The sequence below is a fragment of the Heterocephalus glaber genome, unplaced genomic scaffold (assembly GCF_053883595.1).
Source record: "Heterocephalus glaber isolate CG9 unplaced genomic scaffold, H.glaber_assembly_v1.0 deba00001497, whole genome shotgun sequence".
In the NCBI taxonomy this organism is placed as follows: Eukaryota; Metazoa; Chordata; class Mammalia; order Rodentia; family Bathyergidae; genus Heterocephalus; species Heterocephalus glaber.
This window is the reverse complement of record NW_028258320.1, coordinates 32,970,549-32,996,146: the sequence shown is the minus strand read 5'-3', so window position 1 is coordinate 32,996,146 and position 25,598 is coordinate 32,970,549. Positions and strand designations below refer to the sequence as shown.

At 33.4% G+C, this 25,598-nt stretch overlaps 1 protein-coding gene across 21 annotated transcripts in view; it reads right to left on the bottom strand.

The window, feature by feature from the left end:
* Nucleotides 1-25,598, bottom strand: part of Pcdh15 (protocadherin related 15) — a 1,622,160-nt gene that overhangs the window by 160,789 nt on the left and 1,435,773 nt on the right. The gene's annotated exons all lie outside the window — the stretch shown is intronic.

The following is a 25,598-nucleotide window of genomic DNA, read 5'->3' as shown; positions in this document are numbered from 1 at the left end:
TAAATAAATCAGATACACAAGCTTAAATATCACATGGCTTCTCTTATATGAGAAATCCAAATTATAAATAATTTAAAAAGCAAAATAAAATAAAAATAATAAGGAACAGGGAGATAAATCTTTTGCAATTGGTAAGGGGAACAAGAGGTAGAGGGAGGGAGAAGGAAAGAGAATGGAGGCTAAGGGAGAGTAAAAGAGATGTTTTTTGTACATGTACCAGTTTCCTACAATGAATGTAATCATTTTATAATGCAAACTTGGACTAGTAATATTAAAATTTAAAAATAAACCAAAAGCATCACATTTCATTATATCATATACTATTATAACTAAACTCAATACCTAAAATAATTCCTTACATTATATTCAAAAGTTGGTTTTCCTTTCTCTACACTCTTCTTCTTTCTTTCCCTCTATTCTTAATTTTTCTTTCCTTCTCTCCCTATTTTCATTTTCTCCTTTACAATAGTTTTTAAAAAACTCTTATAGGTCAATAATTATGCTATATCATAAGTAAAGGACAGTGACTTTGAAAACTAACTTTAATTAATATACTTAACATTGTTCTTGGGAGATTCACAATATGAATAAAATAAAATGCAGTATTTTTTAAAAAGTATAAATTATTATAAATTTAATTTTCAAAAATATCAATTTGAAGCTAAGAATTTCAAGAACAATGAAAGATAATTACAGACTTGATCACTTAAAACTATCATTTGTATTTTTTAAATATCCCTTGCATCCATTTAAAATGAAATAAACATGATAAAAGTATTATTATATAAGTCATTTCTATTTATTATATATTAAAGACTAAAAACAATACATTAAGTTTGATTTATGCACTTTAATAAGTTTGATATATGTAACAAATAATAAAATTACCATTAGATAAATGTTGACTTACCAAATATTTGTTTTCATTTTAATTTGTGCTAAGAATAAAGGGATTCCTTTTTATTCTTACATATTTATAATTAGTTTATGTTTCTTCTAATTGAATACATGAAATAATCATATTTATTTTATAATAAGCTAAAATATAAGCATAACAAAATTGAAATGAAATTTATTACTTTTTATTTCATTTATGATAATAGAGTACATAAATTATATTCTATCACTGTACCTATTTAGTTGTATGTATATCACAAGGCAATTTTGGATCATGAATACTGAAAGAGCTACCATTTTACAAAGAAAAAATCATTTAAAAAATTTTATTATGATGGCAATAGGTACTTTTTTTCTATAGGATTTTGAAATTGTGCTGAAATCACTCAATTATAGAAGTGTAAGCATTCCATAGAATTACTTTCTAAAGGTTAGTGCTAACTAAAATTAGCCTGGGTTGATTTATAAATGACAAGCAATGAATTATTGTTGCTGTACTCTGATCAACCAAAGTTTTTGGTCTATATTTAGGTTCTGAGAAAGTTTGAGGTCATTAATTGATCTCCTCTATTGAGATATTAATATCACTAAACCATAGCATTTAGATAAGTTTTCAAAGATTTTAGCCAATGAAAATTCATGAACATTTTTAGAAACCCACTGTAGCATTTAAAGGCTTTTCCAATTAAAAAGGTTTTCTTAATTCCTAAACAGTTGCTGAAGCCTAATCTATTGTGTTCTCAACAGTGATGCAAGGTAGTTATTGCTTTTCTTTAGAACAATATAATTCCTAACAGCTTTTAAGATCAGTGTTTCACTTCTGAGTTGACTATTATTAGGACAGCCATTTCTAAGGATTTCAGAACTGCTCTAGGCATTCTTGAGAGCCTTTGTATCTTTTCATACCCACTTTCATATTATCTTAGCTGTTTTGAAAATATATTTAAAATCCAGGTTCAAAAATCAGAAGAAATTTTCTGATTGTTCTAAATCACATTCAATGCAAACAAGTAATTAGATATCATTCAACTTTAATTTTTAAGTAATGAATTCCACTTAAATTCTACTCTTTAGTCAGTTGGCTTAATTGCAGTACCTCCTCCTTGGCCCAAATATTGTAAAATCATGAAGTAAAATATATTTAGCCATTTTAGATAATGTAAAGTTTCAAAAGCAGGTTATAAAATATACTTTGATTGAATATAATTTATGAAAAGTTAGTACAAAACCTCAAAATCTGTATGTAATGTCAGACAGAACAAAGAGGCACTACTTAAACAACTTAGGAGTTTTATTTTATTGGCATAGTCATCATGAGAGGAATTACTAAAGAAAATATTGCACAAAGAAATATTTAAGGCATAACCACTAATCTAACAAGAAAGTGGTGAAAACTATATATAGAGATTCTCTTATCAGAAGGCAGTGGTACCATTATTTTGTTGCCTAGGTTGCTTTGAAGGACAGTGAAGTGAATTCTTTCTTCATATTTTTGGAAATGAAAGACTTGGGCGAAGCAGAGCAGAATAGACTTTTGAGGCCTCCTCATTTACCATAACAGCTATTTCTGTTAATTGAGTCCAGCTCACTTAGTGAAATAAGCATCCCTTTAGATAACCTCATTTTTAAAAGACTGAGTGGTAGAGCAATCCTTCTCCTTTAAAAAAGCTTTAGACATTTAATACTCAAGTAAACCAGATTAAACCAGGCACCTTAATAGCCTCAGCATAGTTAATTTTTAGAAGACACTTTAGGCTAACACCCAAAATTACTCAATCTACAGACTTAACTTCTCAAATGTAACATCACAAATCCAGTTCTGCAGCATGATGGACAGGATAAATCCTAATAAAGAGTTTACTACCTAGTCCTGGGTAATCCGGGGAGAGATTGGTGGGGGTGTTAATGGTGGTTTAAGTACATGAGGGAGAGAAAATCAGCTAAGACCAGAGGCCTCCCATTAGCCTATCCCTAGGCCTCCCCCAATGACTAAAAACCTGTTGGTCCTGCAGTTGAACAGCCAAATGACACGGTAAGGTATACCAGAGCAGGGAAAGTCCCCAGATGAGTGCAGATACATTTGAGAACTGGAGTGTCCTCAGCAGGCCCCGGAGCAATTAAGTCCTCAGGCATAGGGACAGCATCTCATGAACCTAAATTAAAAACAGGGGGATCATGGGAAGAAACAAGTGGAGAACCCCAAATATTGCATAAGAAAGAGCTACCCATCAGACTCCTGGAAGGGCCCAAAGCTACCCTTAGTGAGAGGAGCAAAATGAGGGTTCACCAGAAAACCACAGACTTGGAATCTGAGGACTATGCCTCCCCCTTTTGCTGTAACTACCATGCTCAGCCTCCCTGAGCTTACTTTCACTTTCAGTAAACTTTGCTTTACAATCTGAGTACTTTACAATCTGAATGCTTGCTTCCATTCTTTGTTGGTGATACCAAAAACCTGGAAAAGAGGGCTAGAAAAACATGCTGACAGAAACACTGGGATTAGTTACTTTGGTTTTCTTCTATGTAATGAATGGTTCTTTTTGTAAAAGAAGGTGTGGATATTGCCCCATTCCAAAATTAGGTTTTAAAAACTTACATCTGTGTTGATGACTACCAGTTTGAGTTTCTTAACCTTCACCACTTTATTTTAACGAGATTTGAAGTCTTCTCATTATTGTATATATAATATATTTTTCTGTATGTTACTAGGTGATTCAAGGTCATTTCATGAGATATTCCACTATAATGGAAACTCTGTGAGGGGTGGAATTTGTTTACTGTTGTATTCTAACTTGCAGTAGATCCTAGGCTATAACACACTGAAAACCTAATTATTGAATAAATAAGTGTAAGTGATCCACCATATTTGAGTATCCACAGTGCGTTTTAAATTACTGAGTGATATTATTTGTATTTGTGTAGTGTTCGGTTTTCCAAGCACTTTGATTTGATACTTCCAATGATCCCATGAGATAGACAAGAAAGACAGTATTTTCACTTTTCACATTTGAAAATAAGACATAAGAAAGGTTAGGGAATCTACTGTTTTCACATTTAGTATTAGATCTTGGCTTCTGATGTAGGAACTCTAAGTGCAGAGCTCTTTTTTAGTGTAACATGATACCTATTGCAATAAGGTCAATCTTTCACTAAATGCTTGTGATAATTTGGATCTAGAATGACCCCTAAATGGTATATTCTGAGGGATAGGTTGCCAGCTGATGTGCTTTAGGATAATTATTTCTGCTTTTCTCTACATTGTCCTCTCCACTGTGATATTCTCTATCACCACAGGCCCATAGCAATGGAGCCAGTCAGCCATGGACTATGAAACTATGAGCCAAAATATAATTTTCTTCTTTTAAATTGTTATTTTTTGATATATTGTCACAATGACAGAAAGCTGACTTACATGTACTTCTACCTTTGGTACTCCAATGAACTCTACTGAACATATACATATCTCATATATGAACATATACATATCTCAAATATACATATATATGTATATATTTACATACATATATATCCTTCTTAATAGCAACTTTCATTTGCAAAACATTCTTTGATATATTTCTGGAAATTTAAAATAAGTGATACACTCTTCTTTTGAGGAGTATATTTCCCTGAATAAAATGTTCATAATAGACTCATTAATTAGTGGAATCTTAATCATTCAAGGGAGGTTGAAAACATTGGCAATATAGATACAATTCAAATTAACTACAATTTAGAAGAAATCTGTGTGGACATTTTGTTTAACATTATGTAAAACATATGCTAGTTTAAAAATCAGTATCATCAGCTAAATAATATTTATTTTATAAATATAATAAATATGGTGTACTTTAAGGCAAAAATTTAAATGATCTAAAATATTGCCACTTGAATATTTTATAAATTATTCTCAATCACTTATCTTGATTCTGTTTTTTATGCTAAGATTACAGCTAGGTAGTGTTTTTTATGACACATTAATTCAATTATTCATTAATTTGTTCATTCCTTTAACATTACTGATGGAAAACTGCTGTTTCATGAACATATAAAAATGTAAATTTCACAGCCAAGTCAGGATACAGATTTCATTTCTTATTTTCCCTTCCCTGATGTTCATTAAAAACGGTTAAATCATTTTCCATTTGTTTTTTCTTCCCTGCCTGCAAAATCTCTCATGACTAATGCCTTCTAACATTCAGGACTCAGTTGATATCTCTTCTGCACATAACCCTCCATGAACTACTCTGAATCAATGACTATTTTATTTTCTTTATATTTTATTTATACCTTTATCCAAATCTGTGTTACATATTTATTTGCACTATGATTTTTTAGACCATTAAGTGGGGCATAATGCCAATTTTATCATAAAGGCAGATTTTTGTGGCTGTATAATACCCACATTTATTCTTCAAAATATTCCCACTGTTGTGTTAATTTTAATTTTATGAGTTTTATTATACTAAACAATGAATACTGAAAAGGAAAATGAACTACAAAAAATAAAATATTGAATTTTTAATAATTATTGAAAGTTTGTAAAAAAGCATCAAGATTTTCGTCTTTGCCTTTTGGTGTACAAAGTCTAAAAAATAACAAAAATAAATAAATTCCTATATAAACTACATTGAAAATACCAATAAAACTCTACAACAAAAATAATGTTTACTTCAATTATCACACCTAAGGCTTTCTTCACACATGATAACAACACATTCCATATGCATGTATCGCTTACACTGACAGCACATGTGTTTTGCTTTCCTGGCCTTTTTGTAGGACATACTTGACATCTCACTGGTCTTGCTGCTTTGTCAGGAGGTTCTTATCATATTATACAATGTGTAGTCAACAGGAACATAAAATAGCAATAAAATAAAATATTAAAATTTTAGGATGTATTGTGCATTTAGGAATAAACATCAAAATTTTCACATCATCTGTGTCCTTGCTTACAAAACCTAAAATAAAATAAATATGTGTTTGACATATAATAAATAAAATAAAAACTTATGTGAACTACAATATAAATGCAAACAAATGTCTACCACAGAAAAAAAATCTTTGCTTCAGCTGTCACACGCCAGGCAAACATCACACATTACAACCGCATGTTTCATGCACAAGTATAACTTACACTAATAACACGTATGTTCTGTTTTTCTGTCCTTTTTTGTAGGGCAGTTAACATCTTGGTTTTCCTGTGGCATAGTAGATCTTTGTGATGCTGTAGCTGCCTGTTCAGCTGTGAGCTCACAAATGGGCTCCACAATTTTTTTGCTTAGTTCCCTGAGCAGAAACACTTCTTTCTTCCTCTGTTATAAATGATCTTGTGTGACTGCATAACTCTGTAATCATAAAACCTGCTAGCCCCAACTGTGATTGAATGTGAGTTAATGGATAAAGATGTTTGTTAGTTTTGGGACACTAGATAAAACCTGTAACAGACCTAAAGTCCCAAAGTAAACTACTCAACTCCTTGTTTGCCCGGAACTGATGTTCCGGACACCACAATCTATAGAACAATCTGCAAATGTCTGCTGACCATCAGTATGTGACAGTCGACCACTAACCTTTGTCCCTTTTCTCATAAATCTATATGTTAACTTCCCCCTCAACCCCCTATAAAACAGCCTCAGACTCTGAGCCAGTTGCCTCTCTAAGCTACTTTGCTTTGGGAGTGCCATCTGGCCAGACTAATAAAGGTCAGTTTTACTTTCCAACTTGTCCGGTGTGTTCCTTCCCGGGTGTTCTTCACTGTAGTCAGCTCCTTGGAGTGTTTGGCAAGGCCCTAGGTCTTACAATCTCTTGTGAGTTTCAGTCCCAATCCTCTAATTTCTCTGTGATATTTTGTACTTTTAATTTTCTTTGTAAACTATAAATCTATTCATGCCATCCATGTTTAGGATCAAGTAAAACAAAACCATTGGCCAACATCTTGTGTTTCAAGTGACATCACAGTTAACTGCAGAACTCATTCACAACATCTACTTCGCCTTTGGTTTTGTTGTAAAAGTTACCATCTCAAACTTCAGTTTTGTTGAGGTTCTAGTATAGTTAGAAACAAAAGAGCTGATGCATTTTCTTCCCTTCCTTTCTTCAACTGTAAATGGCCCACCACCCTAATATATTGGCTAAAGCTATGGCCCCCATGAAATGTTGCAAATGTTCATCAATAGTAATGTATTTGTATAGTGTGTAAATTGCTTGACCTTTTGAAACCAAACTCTCAATGAGTGGATAGCAGTCAAATTATCAGTTCTTTTTCTTTCTTGGTAGGTAGTTTTGTCAACAAACCTCAGGCAATTTTGTAAGAAACCAAATCTCTTCAGTGCAACTGCTATTCTGCAACCTCAAGTCCACACCCATGAGTCTTTTACATCTGCCTTTCCTACTTCTATGATTACCATAAGAAAGTCCTGTTAAGTATAGCAGACTTATGTATGCTTTTAGTTCAGCTGGTGAGGTATCATAATAAATACATTTTTGAGTATGGCTATTGGTGCATACATAATGCTTTACTTCTCTTACATTATTTGTGCATTTAGCAACATCTTGTGGTATTTAATCTGCTACAAACAATTTCCAACATTGAATGCAAGTTCTGGCATTAGATCCAATAAATTTCACCCCTGCCAAGATTCTCACTATATTTTTGGACATAGTTCTAAAATTAGATTGTTCCATTTGGTTGCATGATCATTTTGTACATTTTGACTAATCAAATATACACTGACATTGCCATTTTCTTCATCATCTGAATCAGGGAGATCTTCATTCCCAATGTCTGTATTGGTAAGTTCTTGATCCATTTCACTGTTACAGAAACTTTGGTTTACATGGCCAACATCATCATCTGAGCACAAAGCACCTGATTATTCACTTTTGATCTCCAAATCTGGTTTGCAGATCTGGTTTTTCATGTGCCACTGTACTGAATTGGCCTACTTCTACCAGAAAAATAAAAAGAAAACTTTAAAAATCCTGAATGCACATCTGTTGCTGCTTTGGAACTGCTGTACAAACTTTGCTGTTCTTCTGCCAAGTGGGTGAATGCACAGATGGATTCCTGTTATCCTCACATTCACCTACTGTAAGCCACACCCATATTCCATTATGGTAAAGTACATGCTTACTTAACTGAAGAGTGGTGTAGGTGTATTTTACTCCCTGTAGTGCTGAGGCAAACATAGGCAAAAACTGTTAGAAGGAGCATGATATGGGTAAAAAAAATCTCAGTTTTCCCCCTTTGCAAAGGTACACACACCTTGCCTGTTGGTAGTACCAAGTGAGTAAACACAATGAATGCTTCCTGTATCCCCCAGGCACAGCTACTGAGACAGGAAGCTTGTTACTATTATGCTAAAGTACATATTTACAGTAGAAAAATATTGGATGGGTTGTTGTAGCTCATTGTTATTCCCTTTGCCCTGTTCACAGATATTCATCCAAAGCAATTCACAAGAAAGACAGGTTTCTGTACTTATGGATTTTACAGTTTGTCAGGGTTGATTGAGTAAAAGAAGTTGCAGAAAATACACAATTACCTACAAACTGTATTAGTAAGATTTCTAGCCACTGAGATACAATGCTCAACATACAACTTAACGGAGGAGAGGTTTACTGAGCTCTCATTGTCACTCTATGAATGGTTTCAGTTCATGATTGCTGGCCTCAAGGCAGAGACCAGAGTCATCAAGGTGAAAATGTACATTATTAGTTCATGACAGTGGGGAAACAGAGCAAGGAAGATTGCAGAGTGGAAGATATGAGGAACTCCAAAGTCAGGCCGCCATGACCCATCCAGACACACTCAGAGGTGTGATTCACCAATCCCTGGGGAGGAATCCAAAGCCCATTAAGTATAAACTCCACCCTATTACACCAACATTTTTAATTCAAGGCTTGTAAAGTAAATGTATGGTGTTATTAAGTGAAAGTACTAGTCTGAGAGTTCATCTTTTACAATTTTATAGACAAGTGGACATTATCTGACTGTGCAGGCACTTACATGTCCCAAAAAATATAACATGGATTTTTATTTATCAATATTGTAGCAATTGCATTGTGTTGTATGTGGAGTTAGATCTGCTAAATCATTTGATTAAAAAGGCAAATTAAAATTAAGTTTATATGTCAAGGTTTGGGATGTTTTATCTTAAACTCAAGGGGATAAAAATATGTATGTGTAAGTATAAAGTTATAAATTCAGATATCTATTTAAACAAAAGCCTCATTAATTTCTGGTAATAGCATTATTAAAATATGTGCATCATTTTTATTTGTGGGATTTTAAATGTCTTATTAGTATAATATGTTCATGAAAATTTGTTGTCAATGTTACAATGCCATGGATAATATCAGAATTGCTTCATGAGTACAGGCATTCAAACACTAACATTTAAATCTGATAAATCTATAAACACTGTACCAACCAGAGGCAAAGTTAATCACATTTGCCATGAACTGAAGATGAGGAGGCAGAAAAATTAACATTTATGTATCCCACATCAGATAAGATCTTTCATTATCCGGTAAGGTCCAGCAATAATCTTGTGGAAAGGGTCTTTTAAATATTCTATGGAAATAAAGTTTAGATAATATATGTAACTGCTGTAAAATATAATTTTTTCTAGTTAAACACAAATGGAAACTTATGACATCAGTCAATAGTTTGGAGGAACTCTGGAGATGTATGTCAGCCATAAGGGTCTTCAGGAAGGATATGATTTATAATTTCTCTTGAAAAAGGAATCTATTAATTTTTTTCTTCACATAAGAGGTGTATTTCTAAATATTTGAAGTAGTATATGACTTGCTTAATCATTATGTGGTTTCAAAATGTAAAAGAGATTATATCAACTTTGTGATGCCTTTATCTGCTAAACTTGACATTTGTAAAACTCAATAAATAATAGTATGAATAATACTATCAGAATAATCTTATTAATAAAGTGATATTATGAACTAGAAAAAAATCTTATCGTGATGACACGTTTGAATTTTTTAAATTCAAAAGTCATATATTTCTATAGGATCAAAGGTCAAAGGATAGGAATAAATACTGAAGCATAAATATAAATTTACACCAAGAAAATAATCCTAGGATTTCAATTATTTTCTTTATCATTCAATGCATTTATACTTTTGATTTGCTTTCTCACTGTGTTGCAACCAATATGTTTTGACATAATAATAGTGAGAATTTAATTAACTGCCACAGAATGTAATTTTAGATTTGCATAAAAGATGTTGCAAACTTGCAAACATTGGGAATTCCAGAAAGACTCTAATGGATCAAAATAATTATGTTCTTAATATCAAGGGATATCTTGATTTAGTCATTTTTAAATACATAATTACTCAGACCCACACAATTTTCTTTATAATAATAGTAATCAGATTACATCAAGAAGCACTGAACTTATTATTTTCATTAAATACAAATATTAAGTAATTTGTTTTCAAGCACAAGAAAAATTTTTCTCCCAGACATGACTTCCAAAATCTTTTCTTCCAATGTCTTTGAAAGCAATTTTGATGCATTGTATACCAGTATGTTTCACACAGGAAACACAATATAATTCAGCACAAGAAATTATTGTAAAGTCATTTGTATTATTATTGTGTTCATAATGAGATTTTCATTTTTTAAATGGCTCTAAGAGAATGTTAACTTATTCTTAAAAGAAATAAAGAACTTCAGTCATATTCTCCATATATCCACTCAGGTCTGTGTTTCTTTTCTTCTTTTTCTTCCCTTCCCTGTTTGTAACACCTAGAGTAACTAATGTGTTTTGACAACTGAGTAAGTCAACACTTATAGATAATTTCTTTCTGCTAAATATCACACTCTTAAAATAAAATGTGTGTACCATTCTGTTTCAATAGATATGATATCAACATTGCTGTCAAAAAGCATAAGAAATGTTTTCTTTAAAATTATTTAACACTATATTTTTCGTGAAATGTTTTTCAGAGGTGAAAACAACCCATCAAGACACCAAATGATAACACAACCTTGTAACACTTCTTCTTTTAGGTACATTTGTTAGGTTTATAAAGATAATAGTGGGCACACATTTGAATTTCTCTTACCAACCAACTCATATAACCAAATACACTTGAAAACAGGAATAAGCTGATGTGATAGGAACTAAGTGTGTCAACTTGAGTAAAAAACATTCAACTAAATTGGATCAGAATATTTCTGCATGTGGCTGAAGGGATTTACTGAAGTCAGAAAACTCTACTTTTGGTACCAAAATCTGTATCAGGTAGTGCTCACTAGAGAAACAAGTTCAATCCAAGATATATAAATACATAAGGATTTACAAAGTAGGCTTACAATGGCAGCCCACAGATTCAGGTACGAAATGGTGCAAAAGAGCTGCATTGCATACTGGAGATACAAAGGATCCAGTCAAGGTCGAAGGCCTGGTGCTTACTGCAGGGTCTCATGCAAGTCCATGTCAGGAAGCTGAAGGGTCTGTGCTGGAAGGCTGAAGAGTCTGGACTGGAATCCAGGAGATAATGTCTGAGGTGAAGGTGAAGACTAGAGCTCCTCTGAAGAAACAGAAGCGAGCCTTCCTTCTTCCTTCCCCATTTATTCCATTCAGGTAGCAAGCCTATCCAGGTGGGTATTTTGTCTTCAGTAAATCCCTTTAGCCATGCACAGATATGTGCTGATCCAGTCCTGCACATTATTCAGGTACCACCCACAAATTGACAGGTGCAGCATTACAGCCCCTCTCCAAGGACATCCCTGAAGGACTTTGGTGAAGGGAAATCTTCAAAGTGGGCAGAACTTCAGGCAGTGCACCTGGTAGTACATTTTTCCTGGAAGGAAAAGTGGCCAGTTTTGTGTAACTGTATACTGATTCATTGGCTATAGCCAATGGTCTAGCTGGATGGTGAGGAACTTGGAATAAACATGACTGGACAGTTGGTAACAAATGTATTTGGGAAAAGTTATGTAGATAGAACTCTCCATATGAAGAAGCATAATAATATATGTTATATGTGTGTGTGTGTGTGTATGTGTGTGTGTGTTTGTGTGTGTGTATGGGCAAGATGTAATAATATAACTATCACATAAAAATGCTCAGCAAAAAGTGACCTCAGCAGAAAAGGACTTTAATAATCAAGTGGATAGGATGATCAGTTCTGTAGAGAGCAGGCAAACTCTTTCTTCTGCCACCCCTGTACGTGTCCAGTGGTCTCATGAATAGAGTGGCCATGGTGGCTGGGATGGAGTTTGTGTTGGGCTCAGGTACATGGACTCCCACTCAACAGGAATAATCTGGCCACAGCCACTGCTGAATGTCCAATATCAAAGGAGTACAGACCAACACTGAGTCTCTGATACGGCATTATTTCCTGGGGTGATCATCCTGCAACCTGGTGGCAAGTTGATTATATTGTACACCTTCCTTCATGGAAAGGACAGCACTTTATCATTACTGGCATAGACACTTATTCTGGATATGGATTTTCTTTTCTTGTACATAATGTTTCTGCCTAAACTACCATCCATGACTTACAGAATGCCTTATCCACTATCATGGAATTCCATACAGCATTGCCTCTGACCAAAGAAGGTCATTTTAAATCCAAAGAAGTAAGACAATTGGATTTTACTGTTGGGATTCAATGACCTTACCATGTTCCTTACCATCTTGAAGCAGATGGATTGATAGAAAGATGGATTGGGCTTTTGGAGACAGTTACAGTGCCACTTGGTGGCAGTGTCTTGCAGAGCTAGGACAAGGTTCTTCAAAAGGCTATATATGCTTTGAATAAGCATCTACTATATGGTACTTTGTCTCCCATAGCCAGGATTCATGGGTCCAGGAATCAAGGGGTAGAAATGGAAATGTTACCACTCACCATTCCTCCTAGAGGTCCTCTAACAAAATTTTTGTTTCCTAGTCCCTCAACCTCAAGATCTTCTGGCTTAGAAGTCTTAGTTCCAGAAGGAGGAAGGCTTGTACCAGGAAGTACAACAATGATACCATGAGCTGGTAGCTAAAATATTCCCTTGGTCATTTTGGACTTTTCATGCCTCTAAATAAACAGACTAAAAAGAGAGTTACTGTGCTGGCAGGGGTAAATGACCCAAATAATCCAGAGGAAATTGGACTATTACTCCCACAATGGAGGAAAGGGAGAATATATTTGGAGTGCAAGTAATCCCTTAGAGTGCTTCCTGATATTACCACGCTCTGTTATTAAGACCAATGGGAAACTACAACAACCTAATCCAGGCAGGATGACAAATGGTCCAAAACCTTCAGGAATGAAGATAAGAGTTACCCCACCAGGGAAAGAACCAAGACCTGCTGAGGTGCTTGGTGAAGGCCAAGGGAATACAGAATGATTACTAGAAGAAGGTAGTTCTAAATGCAAGCTATGACCTCATAACCAGTTAGAAATGAGGACTATAATTGTAATAATCCTCTCCTAATATGCTTTCTATGTAATATAATGCTGATAGTTTTAATATTGGTTCTTAAGTGTTATTTAATCTATGTTATCATGTTTAAGTTATGAAATGTTAGGAGTAAGCATGACCCAAAGAAAACTTGCCTTCTATTCTGGGGAATATCCTGCACTTGTACACAGGATAGTTGTAAAATGTCATGTGTAATTATGACCTTGCCTTTGTATCTGGAGACTATGGTTTAAGGAAATGTGTCTGGTTGTCCAATTGACAAGGGGTGGATTGTGACAGTTAACCAACTGTGTCAATTTGAGTAAGAAACATCTAACTAAATTGGATCAGCATAGTTCTGGGTGTGGCTGAAGGGATTTACTAAGATAGAAGACCTGTCCTGGGTAGGCTGTCCCTTGAATGAAATAAAAAGGAAATGAAGAAGGAAGGCTCAGTTTTGTTTCTTCGAGGAGCTCCAGTCTTCACCTTCACCTTGAATGTTGTCTCCTGGGTTCCAGCCCAGATTCTTCAGCTTTATAGCATAGATCCTTAGGCCTTCCATTGCACACCCTGTGGCCTCCTCACATAGACCTGAATGTGACTGTACAGTGGTCTCCAGGTCTTTGACCTAAGACCAAATCCTTCATATCTCTAACACATAGACAGTACTTTTGCACTCTTCCACACCTGACTCTGTGGGTGGCCACTGTAAGCCTACATTTAAGTCCTTATATATTTATATATCTTGCGTTAAATCTATTTCTCTAGTGAGTACCAACTGATATAGCTAGTAATATCAATCTTGTCCCTGGTGCCTTAACTTAATCCCATTTTTCTTAGGATAAAATAAGAATTCTTAAAAAGTATTTTCGTGACCTACTAGACTCCCCAAGATATGACCAAGGCTTACTTGAAGTTGATAAAGTTGACAATTAATATTAATTGATACAAATCCACCCCTGGTCAACTTGAACATTAATGAAATCTCCTTATACTGTAGTCAATCTCCAAAGACAGTAACAAGTTTATATACCATGATACAATTACAAAAAGGGTTTGGAACACTGTCTCCAATATAATCAGTCAGGTTTATTCTAAAAAACCCTGTTTAGTAAGCAACCCCAAATCTCACTGATTCACAATAACAAAGATTGATACTTTTATTTATGGGTGTGTGAGGCAGTTAGAGGTTTGCTAATTTTTATTTCAGATTGCAGGTTTTGCCTATCTCTATTCCATATATCCTCCTTCAGAGACCCACAACTAACCAGGCCTGATCTTCACATGGTGAAATACAAAATCATAAAGAAATTCATCTACCAACAGGATCCCCTGTAAATCCTCCTGTCCTGTTCTATAGTCCTCCACATTACATTGACCAGAGCAAGATACATGGGCTAGCCCAATATTATAAAGCAGAAAGTAGGTGAAGATTTGCTAAAAATAAACACCACAGGGTGTCATAGCAGTCCAAATAAAAGATATTCTTTAGGTTGCATTAAGATGATTGCCTTGGTAGAAAAGGAATTTAGGAGAGGAGAAGATAAAAGTATATAAATAAATAAATAAATAAATAAATAAATAAATAATTGCATTTAAAGATCTATTAATGATATGTTCTATAAAGTGTAGATTATATATGAACCAAATAATATCACTCAATGTTTATTATATGTCTATGCACCAATATTTATCATATAAGAGATACTGAGATAAGTAATATAAATATAAACTGTTATGTTTTGTAATTTCAGAATTTCAAATGTAATATATTAGAAAATAATAAAAAATCAGTCAAGTAAGTGAAAATGACCACCTCAAGAAGCTCTAAGAAAAAATATTTATGTTGCAGATGTGTAACCAATTAAGAGAGAGCATGAGTTTGTCTTCAGAGTCAAGAAGTTTCTGAAATAAATGACTCTGAGCTGAGGTCTAAAAGATATGCCAAGACAAAGTGATGCAATGGTAAAATCAGGCTTCAAATCAGAAGGGAGAACAGTAGGTTGCAAAATCCAAGAGAGGCCATTTTTTGGTTGTGGCTATCAGGTGTTTTGTCTCAGGGATGGGAAAACGGAACAACAGAATAATGTTATTACTTTCTTTTTTCACCATTTTCATTGAGTAACATTTTCTTACATTCTATTCTTTTGTTGTATGTTTATTAAGTTACGCTGTGCCAGAACTTTACAAGGTTTGTCACAATAAATAATAATCATAATGATAAGGAGATCTTATTGATGTGTTAGACTTTAATATAACAATGTTCTCAGCGTGAGAATATTCTTGACCTCTTGGGGATTCCTTGCCTTTGGTAAAGACAGCTTAGTGGTGAGTAGAAAATAGGGAAGATGGAAAGAGGTAGCTATGAAGCCAAAGAAGCTGCAGCATATAATATGGCAAAATAGAAACTTGAATATACAACATTCAGTTTGATTACTTATATGTCAAACACATCCTGAGAAGATATCAAGCAAAGAAAAAAGTTGTCATGGTGATGATACAGAAGCCCAATGCCTTCCTTACAGTGCATACACCATACCTTCCACCAATTCACACACAGGAGACTGGACCTTTGATCTTAACAGTTAACAGTAAGGGACTGTTAGTGAAAATGGTGAGAAAAAAATGAAACTATTATTATTACTGAATCAGTCATGTTACCCATTACTGAAATAAAACACCTGACACCATCAATTTAAAGGAGGCAAGGTTTACTTTGGCACATGCTTTCAGAAATATTTGTCCGTGATTAGCTTGCTCAAATATTGGAAGTGTGGGTCAGGAGAAAGCTTCCTACCTCACTGGGAGGAGCATCAGCAAGCAATATGAAAGATACAATCCCTAAGGAGATGGCCCTAGTGACCCATCTTCTCCAACTGGGCCCCACATCCTAATAGCAAATTCAGCTATGAACATCAGTGAATTAACCCACTGATAATTATAGTGCACCCATGATCCAAGCACCTCTCCAGGAGTCTCTTGCAGAATTTTCCAGAATTCATACAAAAAGGACAAAGGGAAAGATCACAAACAATAGATACAGAAGAGAGATCACAAAAAATAAACAGAGAAAACAGATATAGGGGACACCACACATGAAAAAGATGAGTGTAAATTCAAAAGCAATGATAGCTACAGTTATTCTGACAGACATTAACTATTTCACATAAAGGACACTTTTTAATTCCATACCAACCCTAAAGTGAGAAATTTTTATTGTTGTCAGAACATTTAATATGTGATCTACTCTCTAAAACTTTTAAATATACATTACATTATTACCAACTACAGGCACAATATTATAATTAGATCTCTAGACTAACAACCCCCCTCAGATATCACAGAAATGTGCAAAGAATTTCAATAGACAATTCTCCAAGAAATATAAATGTCCAATAGGTATATGAAAACATGCTCAATATTATTAATCATCATGAAATGAAAAAAAAAACAGTGATATATTGCCTCACTTTTATTAGTATGGCTATTATTTTCTTTTCAAAAAGATAAGCATTATCAAGAACATAGAGAAATTGGTATACTTGTACACTGTAAGAATATAAAATGATACTGCCACTGTGGGAAGCAGTATGAAGGTTTCTCAATATAGTAGGAACAGAACTATCATATGATCAGGAGTCCTATTGTTATGCCTTATATGTAGATGTCCTCCCAAAGCTTCATGTGGCCATAGGTGGGGAGTTTCAAAGGTGGCTGAATTAGAGTGTGTGATTGCAGATTAAGGGTGTGATATTGGGATCAAGAGTTTGAATAATGAAAGCCCCATCCTGGGAGTAGGCAGCACCAATCAATAGGTTTACAGCCTAGTTGGAATATAAAGGGAGCGAAGAGAGGCAGGCTGGTTGATGCTGCTGATGCTTGCTGTTTTTCCTGTCCTCTGCCTCCTTTGCCATGAATCATTTCTCCTCTGTGATGCCCTTCTTTTATGTGGCCCTGCCATGGAGCCAGTTGATTATGGACTGAAACCTCCACAAACTGTGAACTTAAATAAACCTTTCCTTCTTTAACCTTGGGTATTGGGTATTTTGTCTCAGCAACAAGAAAAGTAACTAAGACACCCATTTGGGGAATTTATGTAGAAGATTCAAAATCAAGATCTCAAAGTAACATTTATATTCACACAAATACTTTAGCATTGTTCACAATCCAAGATGCAGAAACAACCTAGATCTATGTAGTAGATTAACAATATGTGCTATATACACACAAATAAATATTATCCAGGCTTAAAAAGAACAAAATATTGTCATCTGCAGCAATGTGGATGAAACTTAAGGACATTATGCTAAATGAGTAAACCAGTTTAGAAGGAAAAATACTCTATTTTCTTATAAGAGGAATTTTAAATAAGTTAAACTCTGAGAAGCAGAGAGTAGAATGGTGGTTGATGGGCAGGAAGAGAGGAAAATGGATGTATGCTGTTCAGTTGTGCTATTTTTATCATTTTCTAAATGTAAGAATTAAAAGACAGACTGACCAACTGAATTGCCCAAGAATACAGTGATTGGCAGTGTCCAGAGTTCAAGGAGTTCAAATCACACGTCTCATTCCAGAGCTCACACTCTTTAAGCCACTCAAAACTTTCTTGAGCTGATGAACATTTAAGTCTGTATATAAGGAGCTATCACATACTAGACATAATTAATATAGAAAAATAACATCTCTTATGTGTTCTATCTAGCTGTCTCCTCAAAGCCTCATGTGGTCATAGGTGGGGCTTTTTGGAGGTGGCTAGATCTAGGATGTGTGCTGCTGGGATCAAGGATGTGATGCTGGGATTGATTCATGGTGTGATGCTAGGATTCAGGCTGCCCCACCCTGGGTGTTTCTGCTACTCTCCCTAAGGGTGCTTAGCCTGGATAAAATATAAGTGACACAAAAAGTGTTATTGATTGTCACTTGTCACTTACTGCTTGCTGTATTCTGCCTGCCATGAACTATTTCTTCTCTGGAATGCACCTGTGTTATGTCATCCTGCCTTGAAGCCAGCCAACTATGACCTGAAACTTCTATAGACTCTATTCACTCCATAGACTGTGAAACAAATAAATCTTTCCTCCTTCAACTTTGACTGTTGGGTATTTTGTCCAGACAACACTTCAGTATATAATAATGAAAAGATTAATTTCAAGATAGAGGATTTTATAAATAAAACCAAAATACCAAAAAAATGAAGAAAAATTAATTTTGCCTCACATTTCTATAAGGTTAAGTAACAGAAAACAGGAGAAACTCCTAGGTATAGGTTTTTTATTATTATTTATTATTATTTTGTTTACTCTTTTTGAGACAGAGTCTTACTTTGTAGTTCAAACTGGCCATGAACTCATTATGTAACCCAGGATGACCTCAAACTTGTAGTCATCCTCTTGTCTCAGCTCCTGTGTCCTGGGATTACAGGTGTGTACTACAATGCCTGGGAGTATAGTTTTAGTGGGCAAAAATTTGGATCAATACTCTAATAGTTTGTCAAGGCTATGTTGTAAGTGTAAGCAAAATAAATAAAGCTTTATATATATCATAATTCAAAAAATATGTACCCTTAAAATTCAATGGGTCAGAATATTAAAGAATATGATATATAAAAATAGAAATGAATCAAAATTGGCATTATTAATATATGCAAGAAATATAATGAAAAGTCCATAAATGGTTTTATAGAGAATATTAATAAGTAATTTTTAAAAATACTATAAAAATAAACTAATAATGTCAAAAGAAGTAAGGAAACCAGAAATAAAATTTGTACCTCAAAATAATACAGATAATGAAAAAGAAAAAGGAAACAGCATCAGGAGACCAGAGGCCAATTTATCATCAGTGCTGCCCCCGAATTTCTAATCAACAGAACTACAGTTCTTTGTTTAGATTTTATTCTTCCGGCTGTGAAGTGATATATTCACCATTCATTTCTTTCTCTTCATTAAATATATCATTTCATTTTTACCACATCAGTGGCTAATTTCTACTCTACCATTTTAAAGCTTCCTTTCTCCTGATCTTATTACTCTTTAACCCCCAATGCATCTCCAAAATTCCTTTTATTTTCAATTTTCTATCTTTTCCGGATATGATTTTTTTCTCTTAGAAGATGAATTTACTTTTAGAGTTTCAATGTCTATTGAGGTGATGCCTATTTTGCATTTTCCCCTAAAGTATTAATCTAGTAATTTCTGTCTGACTGATTCCTCATCTTTTAAAAGGCAGCCAAACTATCTGGGCAAGGAACAAAACAACTGTGGCAACACAGTCTCTACCTAAGGAACTCCTTATAATGTCATTGGCTTGTGAGAAGATCTTGGCCCCAACCTCCCATTTACTTTTATTCTCTTTCCAAGTTAATTATCAGAAACTCCTTGGTTTAAGAAGTCTATAGCTTTGCAGAAGACATGAGCTGTCTAGTATTACTCCTTCACTAGCTATGCCTCAGTTTAATTTCTCAATCTCTTGGTCAAGGCCCCAGGGATGACAATTTTTGTCATTCTATAGCTTATTCCTCTTATATTTGATGTCATTTCTCATTTAATTTGTTCCAAATTTGATTTCATTATTTTTCCCAAAATAGTTTTCTTTTCTAGCAAAATTATTTCTATCAACTATTGCTATAACTCTCTTAAATGGTACAGCTAGAAACTCTTGATTCACTGTGGATTATGTCCTTGTTTTGCCTTTGATCTCCAGCCTTGCATTGAATAAGCTATCAATACATTTTACTGAGTGACTTTTAAGTATCTCCATTTTCTCCATTTCTATTCCTTACCATTTATTTTTGTATTTAATGAAGGCACTAGCTGCCACTTGCCTCCTGGGTTTTGCTCTTTATTTTATCCAACAAAAACCATACATTACAGTAAACAATTCGTACTATAGGTAGCTTAGGTTTTACTATTGCTCTGTTAATACATCTTTAGTAACCTTTCATTATTTAGATAAGAAACTGGATTTCCAAAAACAGATCCTCCACATTTCTGGTACAAATGAATTTGTAATGATAGTTCTAATAGTTTCTTTTAAATGTTTAACATTTATTGAAACAGACATAGTTCAAATCATGTTACATAAATTCATGAACATATGAATAATGTTGACTGTAATTTTTGGAGATATATATATATATATATACTGTGCCAACTTTTTCTATATTCAGTTAAATGAATCCTCTATATTTTTAAATGTAAAATTCCTGTCTGGAATAGGATCAGAGTATATCAAAACACATTCACTTCTCTATTCTCTGAATAACTTCCTGACATCTTCCATAGACATTATCATGGCTTTATCTCTGTCTCCATTCTGCCATATTTATTTATTCAATAAGTACTATGAAATGTCTAGAGTGTGCTATGTCTGTATGTGATTGTAAATTCACTGCTGAAACATAGCAACAACATTCAACAAGATAAAAGAAATGAAAAATACTAATAATAGGATTAAGAGTTACCAATGCCTTACCTTAGAGAGTGTGAAGGCCAAGAATCCAGATTATAAAAGCAAAAGATTCACTTTTAGGGAGTCTGTTTTCACTTCTTCTAACAAGTGATAAGTGATAAGAAAAGCCTATGACTGAACTCCAAAGAAAAACTATTGTATTTCACTCTTTTCCCTCAAAAATCTGTCAGGTTTTGTGACCTTGATTTCATGAGCTTTACTTTTACCAAAAGAAAACAGTTGAAGATGTAAATTATTGGTACATCATAGAGTATGGTAGATGCTTTTTAATAGATTAAAATAAATTTTAGGCATATTTCCATTTATCATAAAAGCAAAATATACCTTTAGCCCTGGTAATTATGGCAGTTTCTAAATTAGAAGATTAATATTTGTATCTGAAAAGGTTAATTCTAAAATCAATCAAAAGTGGCATGAGAAATGTAAATAAGTATATATGTTGTGAAATAATAATAATTATAGTGTTATGTAACATGTTATATATGCCACAGAAAGGAAAAATAAATAAACATGATTCTTAAAATGCATAGATAAGCCTTTGCTATGCCATAATTATGCTTATACTTTCTCATAAAACCTTCCCTTTTGTACCCACTTACACTTTCAAATTTAATTAGAACTCATTGTTATTTTAAAGATTAAAACCCAACTGTTTCATGGTGTGCTTTCTTTTTAATTAGTATTTGAGACCAAAGGGACTCAGGCTGGGGTGACATCATCTCCGGTTTCACTAGCTGACATTCACAGTGCAAAAGGCTCTTGATTGTTTCCCTATTTAGCTTTGATGTGAAGAAAAAGAACCAACGAGCTGTACATACGTCCCTTACCCATGACCAGGGGTCAGCAATCATAGTTAGTGGCTGCTGATCTTTAAAACCAGAGTTTCTGCTACATTGCTAGCAATAACCTGAATCAATACAGCATCCTATCACCAGTCTATGGTTAATAGTGAAAAATAGATCAGTAAATGTTCTAAATGAAAATGACACAGATGAGCCATAATACCTGGAGTTTAAAATAAAATTTTATAAAATTTCTGGCTCTGAGTAGCTTTATGGCGCACAAAACCAATAAGCAACAAATTATGGATAAAAGCAATTATTGCTTTCCTTATACTGCTATGGTTTCTGCCAATAAATTGTGACAGAATAACTATTTGGAGGGCTAAATATTTTGAGAAGATAAACATAATTAACTGTTATCCATCGGTGACATCATGACATTTTAAAAATACAAGGTATGTGCCACAGAAAAAAATAAAAGGTGGCTATCTTTTTCAGTCTTTAGAGATTAGCAAATGTACACTTGGATGATTGATATGGGTGTTAAAGACATTTGTGAAAATGCTCTGCAAATAATTCCTTCTTTAACATGTCAGAACTCTGAAAAGTCTAAGTATCAAAATCACAATACACGAAAAGAAAAACCTCACACTTGCAACAACTTTATGTTTTGTTTTTAAAAAGTATAGTGAGAATACTTAGTGTTTGGAAATTATTTTAAAGCCAAGTCCCACTGAAAACATATATGATCTTTTTTATGGAGTGTATTTATTTAATAAATCAATATCAAAGCCTAGAAAAAGATTTAAAGTACTATATTTTTGTTTTATTGGGGTTCTTTTGTTGGTTTTGTTTTTGGGTACTGGGGATCAAACTGAGGACCTTGGGCTTATGAGGCAGGTGAGGTGCCACTGCGCTAAATCCCAGCCTCTCAAGTACTATATACTTTTTACAATGTTATATATGTATTTATAAAAGTTTGTCAAAATTACTAATATTAAACATGTTCCAATTACTATCTTACTTCAACAAGAATCTAAGAAATTCCTAAAATGCATTAATTGACAAGAATGGTCTAAGAGTGACAATAAGCCTTCATGGATTACCAATATTTACTTTAGTGGAAATGAGCAAAAAGTGAGCTTCATTTATTTATCCCAATTGTTCTATGTCTACTTGGTCATGAAGGATTTTAATTTGTCAGACCTTGTTCACAAAGAGATCTCCTGTATGAGGGTTTCTGACCTGCAGTTGCAAACAGAATAAAAATATGCAAATGGAAATTACACTTGCAACTTTGTTTTATGAAAGTTTGAAGTGAGAAATCTCTGGTGAGGAGAAAGAAAAGGTTAGCACTTTTTAATACCAAAAATGATCAGTCATTCACTACTCACATCTCCTGTGAACTATATAATGCCAATCTTGTCACAAAGGCAAGGCAGAAAATAAAGTCCTAACAGCTTTAGTTCAATGCGGGGGAAATCCCTAGATGATTTTTTTCTTCCTCTAGAGCACTTTATTTCTGCACAACATGCATTTTATAATTCTTAATTTATATTCAGCAAAAACGCTCTCTAGCTTTTAGACCATACTAGGCTTTTTTCCTGTGATACTTAAAAGTGTTTTATTGTTGCTACTTTCTAATTTAAAATGGGTGGTTCTCACTTTAAAAAAAGACATAGTCAATCTGTATAAATGAAAAGTATTATTTTTGAAAAGTAGTAATATCTAACATGTGAGAGGTCCAAAGTTATGCCAAACATAAATGTATATCACATCATTTAATTCTCAGCCTCAAGTGTTCAAACCAAGGCTTGGAGACATTACAAAAGTTTTCCAGAATCACATAAAATCAAATTTCTAAGAATCTGGTACATTTTGTCAATACTGAAGAGTACAGAAATAACCATTAATTTATGCATCTATTCGATTATATTCAAAATTTTCCTAGCAGGTTACTGAGTACCAGGCCCTGAGTTAAATATAGGAATTTGAACTGGAATAAATTTTAATTTCTGCCCAGGACTTATATTCTAGTTTACAAGAGAAACTATTAACTAAACACGCAGTATGATAGTAGATATTTACAACCTAAAGTACTGGAATTGATATGAGAGCTCTGAAGGCATGAAATTAAAACTGTTTTCTTCTAGCTAATAAAGGTTTATAATAACAAGAATAGAAAACACTTAGCAAGAGCATTCTCTAAATACTTACTCTGTCTTCATGACATCAACGTAAAATAAGGATAAAAATAAATCATAGTATTTTTGAAAATTATGTAATATAATACTTAATTTCTAAAAAAATTTCTTGAAATTGAGTTTTTTTGGGATTGGTTGGGTGCAGCCAAATTATGATTATGCTTATTCAGTGGACTCATTTACAAAAATGACTCAAAAGCTCAATTCTGAACTACATTTACATGGAAAGATTGTTAATATTCAAGAACTGAAGCTGAATCTGAGAAATACATATTGAAATAAGCACAATCAGTATTTCGATCAAATTACTTGCATTCACCTTTTCTCTAAAGTCAACATCATGTAAAATGTTAAAAATTACTACAATATTTAAAGTGCAAAGCTGAAAACTTCTTCCAAAGAAATTTAGAATTTAAGCCTGCCAATTTTATTTTCTTTTTTTGTAAAAGAGATTCAGGGTCTGAAAACAGAGACTTCTTTAAATAAGTACTTTAATCTTAAAACGGACCACAGACCAAAACAACTTCTCTCACACTGGTGGATGGGATCTAAATTTCAAGCCACACAACAAAGTTAAAGATGCAAAAATAAAAAAGCAAGGATTTCTACACTAAGACTTTGAGGTCTGTCATATATAGATGAACAACACTTTTGATCACTCATCATTAATAGTATTAGATATCTTAACACTATCTTAAATTTCCCAGTAATAATTTTTTTAGAAATAAGTGTGTTAAAATACTGTTTGCTTACACTCATTTATGTACTGTTATAATTTTTAATTGTTTTTCCATAGGATTGTCAGTGCCTTGACAGCAAAAACTGGTTATCACCATGAATAATATGCAGTTGATGCTCAAAAAGCATATGATAAATATAACTGAATGCATATTACTAATTTCAAAGTGTTTTATACCTGTGACAGTACACTTAAAAACAGATTAACCATCAATTTCACATTAACCATCCCTACTGTTGGATTTAAATGTATGACATTTTGCCTAACATATTTCCTAAAATGTTACAAATCTATTTCAGGGACCTTTTAGCACTCTCAGGCAAAGGGACTTCGGAAGGTCATTGCTTTCATGTTAACATTATTATTTTTCAAGACCTTATAGTCACATGTTGTCTTTAAATATCTTGTCACAATTGAAGTTGAAAATGTTGTAACTGCCATTCACGTTTTATTAAATAAAATTATTTCAAAAATATTATTTTTGTTCACAATATAAAACAATGTATAAATCACTTATAGGAGGAGATGAAGAGATGGAGGGAGGGGAAGGGGTGGAGACATAAAGAGACGTGCGAATGTTCTAATCCGGTGTGATGAATATAATCCTCATGCCCTGCAAACATGAGCTGATAAAAAATTGAAAATGAGTAAAATCTTTCTTACTCTTAAAAAGTAGTTCATTTGAAATTTTTATCCATATTTTTCTAGAATCTATCAAGCACTGACTTAGGTGATGTGAGATCATTCACAATAAAACGTGAAATCTTCACCATTTAGCACTTAGGAGAATACGGAATTTTTATTAAGCACTCTATATTCCTATAGGAAGGCAATATTACTTATATTACTCTTGTAGGAAGTAATATAAGTAATAACATTTTTGTTATTTTGTTATTTTAAATGCAAAAATGAAACACGATTAACTTTACATCACTTCTGCCATAGTATTTTTACATCACTTCTGCCATACTATTTTAGTTAAAAATCTTGTCTCAAATGGTAATTTGCGTGATCTCAAAAGAGATAAAATTCTGTATGATTAAAAATCTGTTAACAATGTTCAAAAAGTATTA